The following is an 11,506-nucleotide window of genomic DNA, read 5'->3' as shown; positions in this document are numbered from 1 at the left end:
AAATATTTTTGTTTGTTTGATTTTTGTTGTTGTTGTGATTTTTTTTTTGGTGGGTCATGGGGCTTGAGCTCTGGGCTTGGGTGCTGTCCCTGTGCTCTTCAGCTAAAGGGGAGTGCTCTACCGCTTGAGCCACAGTAACACTTCCCCAAACTAAAGGACTCTTGACACCCTTATATCTTGCTGTTGAGAATTGAGATAGCAAAGATACGCTGGATCGCCTTCTGTTGAACCATTATATAAATCCAGGCCTGAAGAACAACATAGAAGAAACTCTATATGACATTGCCAAAAGCATAAGTATGTATCACTACCTCTATGAAGTTGTAAAAGGCTGTACAAATTGTTCACCGAAGTCCTAATGGTCAGATTAAGTTTCTTAAATTTCAAAAATGCAAGTTCATCTTTTGTGTCCCTACAAAATATTTTCACAATCCAAATAAGAGCAATATCTTTCTTTTTGGTCGGTCATGGGGCTTGAACTCTGCGCCTGGAGCTATCCCTGTGATCTTCAGCTCAAGGTGAGCCCTCTACCACTTGAGACACAGCTCCACTTCCAGTTTTCTAGTGGTTTATTTGAGATAAGAGTACCACAGACTTTCCTTCCCAGGCTGGCTTTGAACCATGATCCTCAGATCTCAGTCTCCTGTTTAGCTAGGATTATAGGCATGAACCACCAGTGCCCGGCAGCACCAATATTTTACTGTAAAAATTCATGGATTCTGCGGAATTCTTCCAAGTGAATTGCCTGCCTTGGATGGAAAAATGTATTCAATAGATTTTGTAAACATGTATAATAATTTCTTCAGAGTTTGTGATTTTTTAATAAGAAATAATTTTAATTTACCTGTTGAAATGAGTAGTACAGAAACTAAAATATTTCTGGTGCTTGTCTGAAAAAGTATATTTTAAAATATTCTATATTCTATGTTTGCATAATGTTCACAATTTATTTTCTCCTAGATATACATTGAATTCTATATTATTTTATAATATATACGTTCATTAATGTGTCCTTTCCGATTGTATTCCATAAAGAAACAGTTTGATTCCTTTTTTTCTAGGTCTTAATATTATTTTTCTTTGGGATAAAATGACAATGTTGTTTAATTTGAAAAGTTTTGTAAAGTTTATGCTATGTAAATGCCTTTCTGAGGTGATTTAATACACTGATGTCAAACTAAATTTAATTATATGAATTACGTGTATTGTTACACTTGTAATTTTGTAATCAACTTTTTAATAACTTTTTTTCATTTCTTGCATCTGAAGAATGAAAATTATGGAATACTTCTCAAATTTTCATATTATCCTTGTGCAAGTGCCATGTTAATCTCTGTATTGTAGTTTGAGTATACGTGCTGCTGAAGCATGTAGTATCCTCTAAATTTAATAGTTAATGCTGCAATCTTTATACAGGCTTATATCTATGGGTGCCTACTTGTAACAAGGAAACCTTATTGTTCCTAACAATGCTATCGATCTTATTTCCCTAAAATTCTGTGAATATTGGAAAAAATTATATTGATCAGTCGATTGCTCACATTTGCAAACTTTTTTTGCCAATGAATATCTTAAGTCTTTTTATTTGGAATTTGATCATACTCTCTATTATTTATAATTAGGTCCAAAGGTGATGGCTTTTTCAAGTATTTATTTATCCAGCTTTGTGGACCTAATGGATTCAAACTAAGCGTTGCTTAAGAGCTACTTCTAAACTTCTTCAGCTGACATTTTCCCAAATGAGGTGTTACTGGAACAAATGTCTACCTGAGCCTTTACCCTTCTTCCATGTGGGAACAGAACAACCAGAATACCTTACCCTGACAGCAAAGATTTTCTTACTAGAACAAAACTAATCTTGGTTACAAGGGATCATAGAGAGATGAACAGTTCAAACAGAACTGTTCAGACGAGAAGGTATTTTATCAAAATATAATTGTTTATTATACCTTCCATTTAAAAGTAGCTAAAGCCAAGAAGTGAAAAAATTGTTCGTATGCATGATTACTTAATGTCCTGGCCTGTCTGTAAGTTCCTGGCAGGAACTTACACTACTGCCTTTTTATCACCAAATATTTTCATAGTTGCAGGAGAAGTGCATATGTTTCTCCTCATTATTAGGCATTAAATTGATAATGTTTTAATCACAGTGTTTCCTCTTGCCTCCATGCTGTAAATCTACAAATGATAAAGCTTTAGATCTAACTCTATCAAACACTGAAGTAGAGATAATGGAATCATACTTTTAAACAGAGTTGCCTTTGATACAGTAACTACAACAGAACAATACAAAACGTGTGTCTTTTAATCATATTATATATAGTTATATGTGCTGATTTTATATTTCACACAATGAAACTTACTAGAATTAGTTGATAATTTGACAAATAAATTGATATTTATTTACTCCAATAAACAGAATTGGAATATAAATATTTAGGTTTCAAATATGTATTAGACTAGAAAACGTATCAATGCAATCTTTTTAGTATAAACTTGTGATACATTATAACTCTTCTTGGTCTTCTGAATCCACATGATAAAAAAAACAATGTTTTCCTCTAATCTGTAATGGATTTTACTCTGCTGCTCTGTTTATTGTTTTAACTTGCTTGTCCCATACTGCTTTTGTCCATATTTCTGAAGCATTCTTACTGATTATGCCCAAATTTTGCTAAGATGTCTAAAAAATATTATTCTTCTGCAGTACCCATGGGTCCTAGGATCTCAAGGCCCATTTACCTGCATCATCAGATAACAGGGGCAAGACTTTTCACCAAGGCCCATGCAATATATCAACACAAAGTAATTGAAGACCCATCTCAATTTCGCATTTCCTATATTTCAGGGCCCCAATTCCTTGAGATGCAGGAATTAGCAGTAAGCAATTGTGAAATGCAAGGCAACTTAAAATGAAGGATGAGATCACAAAATTTGAGAGAAAGTACTGTAATTCAAACATTCAACTTACAGATGACCAGCCCATATGAATGAACAAGTTCACAAATTGTCATAAGATTATTTTTAATACCCCTCACCTATGATTAACGAAAGATTTTATTCCAACATAAGTGGGCCAAAAAATAGTTCCTAGAAAGATAGATCTATAATTGGTCTACCAAAGCCCGAAAACTTGACTTAGAGGTCAAATGTAATTCAGAAAAACATTTGAAGCACTAAGGAGTGCTTCAAAACACTGGGAATTCAGTACAACATGGTTCTGTGGTATAAAAATGTCACTCTCAAACCAATGATAATCTACATTTAAATAAACTTTTAAAAATCACTTTCGCCCTTACTTCATTGTTGGTGGGAATGTAAACTTGTTTAACCACTTTGGAAAGCAGTATGGAGGTTCCTCAAAAGACTTCACATAGATCTCCCCTATGACCCAGCAATCCCACTTTTGGGCATTTACCCAAATGTTTACAAACAAGACCACACTAAAGCTACCAGCACAACTATGTTTATTGCAGCATTATTTCCATAGCTAAGATATGGAACCGACCTAGATGTCCCTCAGTAGATGAATGGATCAAGAAAATGTGGTATATATACACAATGGAATTCTATGCCTCCATCAGAAAGAATGACATTGCCCCATTTGTTAGGAAATGGAAAAACTTGGAAAAAATTATATTAAGTGAAGGAAGCCAGGCCCAAAGAAACATAGGTCTCATTGTTTCCCTTATTTGCAATGTCTAGTATATGTATGAGTCAAGCGGAAAAGGTCAGATAATGTGAGGTCAGGAAAATGAACCATTAGATATGTATTTTAATGTTTTTTTTCTTTCATGCATGTGTTTCTAACGCATTTATAAGATTATCTCTTTGTTGCTTTGTATGTCCCTCCCCCACAGTATAACCCCTGCTTTCACTATATTTGGTGTCAGTATAACTTGTGGAGGAGATGGGGAAAAACCAGTGTTTAAGGATACAGGTGGACCTCTTGCAACAATGAGAAGTACAAGTTGTCATGTCCACAACGAGGTTTACAACATCCGTGCGGGGGGGGGGTGAGGGGGGGAAGGAGAAGGATTGGGATTCGGGGGGGAGGGTGGAGGCTGGGAAGGGATGTGAAGGGTAAACCAAAGGAGGAGGCTGCAATGCTTGGTAAGAAATATACGCATTATCCTGCCCATGTAATTGTAACCCCTCTGTACAGTATGTTCACAAATAAAATAAAATTAAATTTAAAAAAATCACTTTCGCCAAAATAACATTTGACAAGTTAATGATACTTAGTGACATTACAAGTTTTTCAAGTGTAGGGAGCAAGTTACAATAGAGTTGAATTATTTATACAGCACTAATGCCAAACATGTTCAACCATTCAATAAAGTGTAGAAATAGTACCACCCACAATTTGTGTTTTTCAGTATGGGCCTTTCAGAAATGTGTTTAATATGTCAGCCTCCTAAATTTCAAACCCAAACCTTAGCTAATAAATTTCATCATTTAATAAGGTACATTTTAAACAATCACAAATAGTTGCCTCATCATATGTTATTTTATGTTTTCCCTCTGTCTAACATAGTAAGAAATATGACTTTAAGTCTTGAGTATGGGTAGTAATCAGAGATATGACAAACATAATATCTGTCTTCTATTTCTATCATTTCCTGTCTAGGAATAAATTATAATGTTCTTCTTTTTCCAAAACTTATAGGTAGTAGAAAATATTATTCCATGTAAAATAAAAGAATCACACGATTTTACAAAGCCATTTATAAAAATGAATAGTTAGAAACACATTCTAAGCCATTTTTTAACTTTCTTTTTGACTAAAGATTAATCTTTCAAACGGTTGAGAAAAAATCATGTTTAGGTGCTTCCCGTCTCCAGTCTTGCAAATTGTTGCTGCAGATGAATGAATTATGGAGATATAAGCTGACATCATTTCAAGAATATGCAGGATTGAAACTCCATGGAATGTATATAAACCTTTCAAAGTATTAATAGACAGTTTAACAGAATGACTATCAGAAGTTGGAACCAAAGAGGAATTATAGTAAAGACATAGAATGAATGAAAAATGAACAAGGAGCAAATACAGCTAGAATCCTGAATGTACACATATGATGAAGGAAGTGGTAAATTGGAAATAAATCTTGGAGAAAGGGTTGGTTGAGAATGATAGAAGGAGTGACTCTGATCTAGGAGCATTGGACAATTAGATGGATATATTTAATTGTAACACAATTGCACAAACTTTTAAAATTCAGTTAAAAACACATCTAGAAACAAAAACACACAAAAATCACAACCAAACAGCAATCTCTAGAGAGTATGAATATGACCACTCAAAATTTTAATCAGTTAATGAAGGGCAGTCTTGGGAAAAGCAAACAAAGCTGTTCAAAGAGGGAAGTTTGGGATAGGGGAGAATTTTCAACAGAATTAAATAGATTGTCTAAGGTTATAAATCACCTGCTGCATACAGTATCTTACTTCTAAGAGATTTCTGTCTGAACTGGATAATCCAGTCCTGAGAAACACTTGGTAGCTTGTGAGGTAGAATGGAAGAAACAAGATCAAGAACGCATTACTCCACTGGAGAGAAAACGATCCTCTATATTTTCTCTAATCTCTCTTCCCTACTCTTTCTTCATACTTTTAAGTCAATTGATTTTGAATTATATTTTTCCTTCTTTCTTCTGGCAAAGTGATTGGTCAAAGTAATTTCATTAAATATTATTTGCCATTTTCTTCTTTCATGCTGTTTAATTGGCCAAGCGAGTCCATAAAACTTCCCTCTTGTATTTGGTTGCCATGAAACAACATCTATGTTAATAAGGAGAAATCTAATGTAAAACTTTGTCTGCAGAAAACAGTCCAAGATGCTGTGATCACAAATATTTGGCTATATTTTTTTTCTTTTACCTTGAAAGACTTCTTGTGTCTAAAGTGCCCACAAAAATAAGTACTCCATCACTTGTTGGTTCAATCAGAATTGTCTAACATCAAAGATATATTTTTGCTAAGAAGATGCTTAGAGGAAACCAAAAAATACTGCACTTTTTAATCTTCTCTCTTAAGATTCTCCTTCGATACTATATCAGGAACAGTGAAGTTATTCTATGCAAAATTATTTTAATAGGTTATTTTTCTCTTGGTCTTGCATTTGTTCACCAAGATGTATGGAGGAGAATAGAGTTAAATCACCCATACCTTGGAAGAAAGTGTCTGTTACAAAAGGAAAATGCTTCTATGTCCTACTTCTATGTCCTACTCTTAGCTCTTGCCAGAGTTCCAATTAATCACAGCTTCTTGGCTTCCAGTCTAGTGAAGCTGAAGGACCATACGGGCTCCACCACTGCTACATCTTCATTATTTCTCTTTTAAAACTCTTCAAGTTGCCTCATTTGGATGTGGAATGTATTTTCATGTCTTCATTCAAGCAGTTCTGCATTGTAGTGAGCCAAATGGGCTCTGTAAAATCACTTTAGGGAGTAAAAATACTAACACAATTTACATCAAAAAGTTTTGGCTTCCCTTCACTGCTGAAGTCAATACGCTTAGCTAAGGCTTCTAAGAAAAATTTTATTATTAATTTTTCCATTTTCTCAATTCTTTTCTGAACTTTTTGGCATATGTAATAAAAGAAGTCTAGACTACCTCATATTAATAAGAATATTATTTTTTGTGAGCCACTTAGAAATGTGAAATCATTGGTTTGAAGTATCCAATCAAATTTTTTTCTGTGTTTCACTGCTTCACGTCCAAAGACATTGTGGAAAGTGACACCTTCTTTCATTGTGGAGGGCACTTTCTCCCTAAATATTTTGACTCAAATTATCTTTTTCAGAGAATTAGTATTTGGTAATTGAAGGTACATTCACAAATTTTGATGCCTTATTTTTTAAAGAACTTTTATTTTGTTTGGTTTTTTTTTAACTGTATTTTTTTTGTCTTTTCTTTTTTGGTACTGGGGATCGAACCCAGGACGTTGCACTTGCTAGGCAAGCGCTTTGCCACTGAGCTACATCCCAGCCCTTAAAGAACTTTTAATTTAAATTCCAATACAACCTTCTTTCAAACAGTGAGAATATAGTTCCTGGGTAAGGACAATTCCAAGGGAACCTACAGGATTTACAGCAAGGTTTCTGAGGTTTGTTTGTTTAGTTTGAAAAAGAGCCATCTTCATCCATATTGCTCCCTCTCTACTAAGTCTCCATGGATTTCTTTGCATGAGAGCCTATTCTTCTAGGCAATTTTAAATTTTCTTAATAGGCTAAGTTATTAAAAATTTTGAACTATTGAATTTTACCTGTCATAAATTTAAATATGTTGAAAATCCTTTATCAGAACCGCAAATTCACCAATCCTAATTCCACCTTTACCATCAAAATGTTAACATGTTGTTTTCATGATATAGTATCCATGCAGCTATTATTTTCCAGTGGCTTTGTTATGCATATATGTAACCATATTAGCTGATGCTAAGCAAAATGAATTCCAAGATATGGAACCAGATTTTTTTTTCATTTGTGGTTGTTGTTTTTGATGAACTATGTGATTTCTGTTTTCTTTGGGGTTTTCCCCTATGGTTTATCCCTGCTGTATGGTGAGACAATGGTGAGACAAAGGACAAAAGGCAATCCAATGCAATAGCAATACTCACAAGACAATATGTTGGAAATGTACTTTACAACTTGTGAGGGGTGAAGGGGTGAAGGAAAACTGTGAGAAAAATGAGGGAGGGGTAACAAGTTTGAAATGATTTTTATTCACTACCTTACAATTAGTGTAAAGTCACTGTACATCAATTTGATAATAAAATTGAAAAAATAAACTGTGTAAAATGTAATTTTACTGTACTGGCACAGTAAATATTATTCTTTATGTAGTAACATTTTAAAAATCAATAATATTTGGCTTCTAATTTGAGTTAATTACCCCTTATTTATCAGAGGTTCATCAACTTGAATGTTATCCAACTAGACACTATTTTCACAATATACTTGCCAAATTTTTCAAAAAAGAATAAATTTAGTACTTTCTCATTCTAAAACAGAAAACAGGGTCTGGGAAGATGGCTCAGTGGTAGAGCGCTTGCTTTGCATGCCTGAGGCCCTGGGTTCGATTTCTCAGCACCACATAAGCAAAAAGAAAAAAGCCAGAAGCTCAAGTGGTAGAGCGCTAGCCTTGAGCTGAAGAGCTGAGGGACAGCGCCCAGGCCCAGAGTTCAGGCCCCACGACCAGACCCAGTTTAATACTATGTAAACCCATAATTTTAAAAGTAAGTAAGTTTTTAAAGAGGACAGAATATACGTATTCTTCAAAATTCCTATGATTAACAACTACTCATTTTTAAATTCTCAACATTCCTAAGAGATTCAAAACAGTACCTGTTTGCATGTTAATTAATTCTGCAATAGATGCAGTTTCCAATGGGGTGTCCAGATTGAGAAGTAAACAGAAAAATAGCCACATTCTTGTAGAGGATAAAACTGTGAAGCATGTGTAATAATTAATTCTTCAAGAGTAAGCAATTGTTTATAAGAGTAAGCTATTATGTCTATGACCATCAATCCCAAGATTTATGCCATAAAGTCATCCTAGCCCAAAAGTTTCCAACTTATAAGGGACACCTTAAAATTCCTTAATTCACATTATGAATACCTTATCTCTATTTTGAAAAAATACTACACCTCTGCTAATGTGACACCCTCCTTGTTCTGAAAAGAACACCACAATAAACTGAGCTGCATCATTTTTCCTCCACTGGTATTCTTGAGATCAGAACACTTGCAAATATTATTTATATTTAGACTTTTTTAAATATCATAGATATTCAGTATGCTAAGATAGGAAAATTATGATTCAAAGCCCACCCAGGCATGAAGGTTTCTTAGAATCTTATCTCCAAAAAACTTCTCTGCAAAATCCAGACTCAAGTGGCACTGAGGTTGAAGTGGTAGGGCTTGAGCCTTGAGCATAAACAGGATCAGAGACCCTGTCCATGCCAAGAGTTCAAGTTCTACGATGAATCAATGAAAAAAAACTGAAAAGAAAACCCCAAACCTAGCATTTTTCTCTATGTATACAGAGGCACGTAAATAAGGAAATGGCTTCCTGTGGTACATATAGGTAGAAGAAAGAAGATGTCACACAATTACTCTCTTCATACCATATTAAACCAAACCTTGAAAAATTGGTTTTTCTAAATGTATAAATTAATGTCATCCATTTTTGGCAACTCTGTCTAGATTATTCATATTAACATGGTATACATGAACTCTGCAAATTATCTATTAACTATGTTCTAATTATAACTGTCGTGAAAGAATATCTAGGCAAATAGAATGCCAGAATTATTTGTGAATTTTTCAATTAATCCCTCTACTTTGAAAGAATTTTGTAGTATCCTATAGAATATGAAATTACAAACAAATCCAAAAACTATATTTTAAATCTAAATTCTAATTTAACAAGGTCTACAAAATCCTACATTAGACGAACTTTGCTATTTCTCCAGTCTTAAGCTTTTGTAATCCTTCAACATTTATTTGGAATCCAACAGAATGTGGGATGGGAAACATGAGCTCTTTTGCATCTACGAATGTTCTGTAATGATGAGAGCATTTAAAACACAAGTGAGGATATATATGAGGTGCATTCAATAGGAAACTTGACTTCTCAAAACATAATGACAAAATTAGGCCAAACTTCCAACTGTGTATTCCTTTCTTGTTGTTTGGTTAGTTTTACTGAGACAAAATTATTCTATCTGGTCCAGGGAAGGTATCATTATGTAATTCCACTCTCTTATCTCTTGTCTGAGTGCTAGAATTCCAGGCTTGTATCACATTGCCCTGCCATAGTTTGTTTATTTAATCTAGAAACAGACTAGAAATTCTGAACTTCTCCTATGATTTAATCCACTAGACTGACTGCTCAGACTGTTTATGTACTATTTTCAAAGGTGTTTTAACATTTGACACAGGATATGAACATTTTTGGATGCACCTGCAGGCTTCCCTGATTCATTCCACTATGTATCCTATCCCGTTAAGAATGATTGCTTGACTCTCTTACTATCTCTGGTCCCAACCTATGTAATATTCTCAACTTCTGGGGGAAAGTTCACTTGAGGGCTTTCTAATATTAAAAATTATCACTTGATTCTAGTCTTACTAAGGACCAATTTTCTATTGTTTTCTAACTTTTCTACATATTCTGAGAGTTGTTTCATTTATGTATTTTTGTGTGCACCTATAAGTGCCTCTGTGTGTATGTGTATGTTTGTATGTATGTATGTATGCAAAAACTTAAAGCTGTAATTCAGCAATCTTGCTCGTGACTGGTATCCCAGCTTTGGCTGGTTAATTATAGGTAGTGTTTCAAAGCCTATACTGTCCAAGCTAAATGCAAATTGAACCTCCCAGACTCCTTTACATTCTTAGGTTTTATTTTTCTAGGAGTATCAACTTTTAAACTTCAAACACTTTTGTGAGTGTAAAGTCTAACTGTAGCCCAGATTTTTAACTCAAGAATTCATATAAAGTTAGATGAACATATACATTACATATCCTGGGTGTACACTGTTAGCAATGTGATCATAAACCAAGTTTTTGTGAGATCTGAGGATTGGGTTTTAAAGTCAGCACGGGTAGGAAAGTCCTGGAGACTCTTTTTCTCCAATAATTACCAGAAAACTGGAAGCGGCACTGCAGCTCAAGTGGAAGAGCACTAGCCTTGAGCTGCGTTTCAGAGGGACAGCGCCCTGTCCCATATTCCAAGTGCCACGAAAAACAACAACAATAAAAAGGAATATAAGAAAAGGAAAGAACAAGAAATGTGATCTTAGCCACCAGGTTCATTGCTAGTATAATTCCTGTTCCCTCAAGATAGACTCTTTTTTTCCAGTTAAGTCTGTTCTCCCATATGTGTCTTGCATTGGAAAAAGAATCATTCTTCCATTCTCCTTTTTGCACATTTACATGATTAGCAAGCGTGATTTAGAAACGGAGTGGCCTCATGCTTCATGTTCCACTTAGGGGTAATGCTTTCTCTATATCACTCCCATAAATCTACATATGGGACTTGGCTTTATTGTTTCAATTTTTTATTTGTAGAGTCTTGTATATTGTATTGAACACTTATACATAAACACAGAACTTTTTCTCCTATAATTGCTATTGTTTCTTTTATGGTTAACTCATGTACAGTTGGGAAATTAATGCACAGCATAGAGACTCACAAAAAATTATCTGAGAACCTTCTTACCATTTAAAATTCACCTTAATTTACAGAGCACATGAGAAGTTTGAACAAAATATTCTCATGGATAATGTATTTATAAGCAATTTAAATTGCATTTGTCTTTACTAAGTGGTCTCTGAAACACGTGTTACCTCATGTCCAAAAGTGTCTTTGTGCTATTTCAATGAAGCCAGAAAACATTCATTTTTTTCTGGAGCAGCACCATAAATTGTTACTGGAAGTAAGTGGAAGAAACTGCTACTGGATGTGGAAACTGATCCCAGGAGAGGAATTTAAC

At 34.3% G+C, this 11,506-nt stretch overlaps 1 pseudogene; it reads right to left on the bottom strand.

Moving 5' to 3' along the window:
- Positions 1 to 1,273: 1,273 nt before the first annotated feature.
- LOC138826307 (U6 spliceosomal RNA) lies at positions 1,274 to 1,370 on the bottom strand (annotated as a pseudogene).
- Positions 1,371 to 11,506: the final 10,136 nt, after the last annotated feature.

Source organism: Dipodomys merriami, unplaced genomic scaffold (assembly GCF_024711535.1).
Source record: "Dipodomys merriami isolate MVZ:Mamm:240054 unplaced genomic scaffold, mDipMer1.0.p SCAF_141, whole genome shotgun sequence".
Taxonomy (NCBI): domain Eukaryota; kingdom Metazoa; phylum Chordata; class Mammalia; order Rodentia; family Heteromyidae; genus Dipodomys; species Dipodomys merriami.
Note: the sequence above shows the minus strand (reverse complement) of the source record. Positions and strands in the feature narration are given on the sequence as shown.